Source organism: Rhipicephalus microplus, unplaced genomic scaffold, assembly GCF_043290135.1.
Source record: "Rhipicephalus microplus isolate Deutch F79 unplaced genomic scaffold, USDA_Rmic scaffold_149, whole genome shotgun sequence".
In the NCBI taxonomy this organism is placed as follows: Eukaryota; Metazoa; Arthropoda; class Arachnida; order Ixodida; family Ixodidae; genus Rhipicephalus; species Rhipicephalus microplus.
The window spans coordinates 121,101-124,560 of record NW_027464720.1 but is presented as its reverse complement, the minus strand read 5'-3'; positions in this window follow the sequence as shown (position 1 = coordinate 124,560).

Here is a 3,460-nt window from a genome sequence, read left to right as displayed (position 1 = left end):
ATAGCAGTTTCGCACTTGTAACGGTAGAACACGCAGTATTTGGCTTGTTCATGCCGTTTTGTGTGCATTCACAACATTTCACCTATCGCAGTTTAATACTCGCAATAAAACAACACTATCTCGTTAGATGACGTCGTTTTTGGTAGTTTCACGACGCTACCTAGCTTAAAGTAACCTAACCTAACCTAACCTTCGCACTTCTATCGTTAGAAAACGTTTTACTCGCAACTTTACAATGTTTTCTACAAGATTACGACGGTTTCATGCGCTTTCACATTAGATATCGCAGTTCCCAACTTGTAAAGGTGAAAAACACTGCATCTCACTAAGTGACATTGTTTAATGCGGTTTTACGACGGTTCATACCTTAACCTAACGTAACCTAACCTAACCTAACCTAATCTTACCTAACCTAACCTAACCTAACCTAACCTAACCCAACCCAACCCAACCTAACCTAACCTAAACTAACCTAACCTAACCCAACCTAACCTAACCTAACCTAACCCAACCTAACCCAACCCAACCCAACCTAACCTAACCTAAGCTAAGCTAACCTAACCTAACCAAACCTAACCTAACCTAACTTAACCTAACCTAACGTAACCTAACCTAACCTAACCTATTCTAACGTAACCTAACCTTACCTGACCTAGCCTAACCTAACGTAACCTAACCTAAACTAACATAACCTAACGTAACCTAACCTAACCTAACCCAACCTAACCCAACCCAACCCAACCCAACAACACCCAACCCAACCTAACCTAACCTAACCTAACCTTACCTAACCTAACCAAATTATCCTTACCTAACCTAACCTAACCTAACGTAACCTAAGCTAACCTAACGTAACCTAACCTAACCTAAAGTAACCTAACCTAACCTAACCTAACCCAACCTAACCTAACCTAACCCAACTCAACCCAACCTAACCTAATCTAACCTAACCTAACCTAACCTAACCTAACGACGGTTGCAAGCGCTTTCACATTAGATATCGCAGTTCCCCACTTTTAATGGTGAAAAACACTGCATCTCACTAATTGACATTGTTTAATGCGGTTTTACGACGGTTCATATCTTAACCTAACCTAACATTCGCACTTGTATCTAAAAACGCTCTATTACACTGTTTTGTTCACAATTACGATATTTGCATAACCTCACAGTTTTTCACCAACTTATTGTAGTACAGAACGCTGTATCTCGCTAAATGACATTGTTCTTCAAGGTTTCACGATGCTTGCATGCGCTTTAACGAGAATATCACAATATAGCAGTTTCGCACTTGTAACAGTAGAACACGCAGTATTTGGCTTGTTCATTCCGTTTTGTGTGGTTTCACAACATTTCACCTATTGCAGTTTAATACTCGCAATAAAACAACACTATCTCGTTAGATGACGTCGTTTTTGGTAGTTTCACGACGCTACCTAGCTTAACCTAACCTAACCTAACCTAACCTTCGCACTTCTATCGTTAGAAAACGTTTTATTCGCAACTTTACAATGTTTTCTACAAGATTACGACGGTTTCATGAGCTTTCACATTAGATATCGTAGTTCCCGACTTGTAATGTTGAAAAACACTACATCTCACTAAGTGAGATTGTTTATTGCGGTTTTACGACGGTTGATATGTCAACCTAACCTAACATTCGCACTTGTATCTAAAGACGCTCAATTACACTGTTTCGTTCACAATTACGATATTTGCTTGACCTCACAGTTTCTCACCAACTTATTACAGTACAGAACGCTGTATCTCGCTAAATGACATCGTTCTTTAAGGTTTCACGATACTTGCATGCGCTTTACCGAGAATGTCACAACATAGCAGTTTCGCACTTATAACGGTACAACACGCAGTATTTGGCTTGTTCATGCCGTTTTGTGTGCTTTCACAACATTTTACCTATCGCAAGTTCGTACTCGCAATAAAACAACACTATCTCGTTAGATGACGTCGTTTTTGGTGGTTTCACGACGCTACCTAGCTTAAACTAACATAACTCAACCTAACATAACCTTCGCACTTCTATCGTTAGAAAACGTTTTACTCGCTACTTTACATTGCTTTCTACAACGTTACGACGGTTTCAAGCGCTTTCACATTAGATATCGCAGTTCCCAACTTGTAAAGGTGAAAAACACTGCATCTCACTAAGTGACATTGTTTAATGCGGTTTTACGACGGTTCATACCTTAACCTAACGTAACCTAACCTAACCTAACCCAACCTAACCTAACATAACCTAACCTAACCTAACCTAACCAAACCTAACCTAACGTAACCTAACCTAACCTAACCTAACCTAACGACGTTTGCAAGCGCTTTCACATTAGATATCGCAGTTCCCGACTTGTATGCTGAAAAACACTGCATCTAACTAAGTGACATTTTTTAATGCGGTTTTATGACGGTTCATATCTTAACCTAACCTAACATTCGTACTTGTATTGTAAAACGCTCTATTACACTGTTTCGTTCACAATTACGATATTTGCATAACCTCACAGTTTTTCACCAACTTATTGCAGTACAGAACGCTGTATCTCGCTAAATGACATTGTTCTTTAAGGTTTCACGATGCTTGCATGCGCTTTAACGAGAATATCACAATATAGCAGTTTCGCACTTGTAACGGTAGAACACGAAGTATTTGGCTTGTTCATGCCGTTTTGTGTACTTTCACAACATTTCACCTATTGCAGTTTCGTACATGCAATAAAACAACACTATCTCGTTAGATGACGTCCTTTTTGGTGGTCTCACGACGCTACATAGCTTAAACTAACATAACTCAAGCTAACCTTCGCATTTCTATCGTTAGAAAACGTTTTACTCGCAACTTTACAATGTTTTCTACAAGATTACGACGGTTTCATGCGCTTTCACATTAGATATCGTAGTTCCCGACTTGTAATGTTGGAAAACACTACATCTCACTAAGTGACATTGTTTAATGCGGTTTTACGACGGTTGATATCTCAACCTAACCTAACATTCGCACTTGTATCTAAATACGCTCAATTACACTGTTTCGTTGACAATTACGATATTTGCTTGACCTCACAGTTTCTCACCAACTAATTACAGTACAGAACGCTGTATCTCGCTAAATGACATCGTTCTTTAAGGTTTCACGATACTTGCATGCGCTTTAACGAGAATATCACATTAAAGCAGTTTCGCACTTGTAACGGCACAAGACGCAGTATCTGGCTAGTTCATGCCATTTTGCGTGCTTTCCCAATATTTTACCTATCGCAGTTTCGTACTCGCAATAAAACAACACTATCTCGTTAGATGACATCGTTTTTGGTGGTTTCACGACGCTACCTAGCTCAAACTAACCGAACCTTCGCACTTCTATTGTTATAAAACGTTTTATTCGCTACTTTACAATGTTTTCTACAATATTACGACGGTTTCATGCGCTTTCACATTAGATATC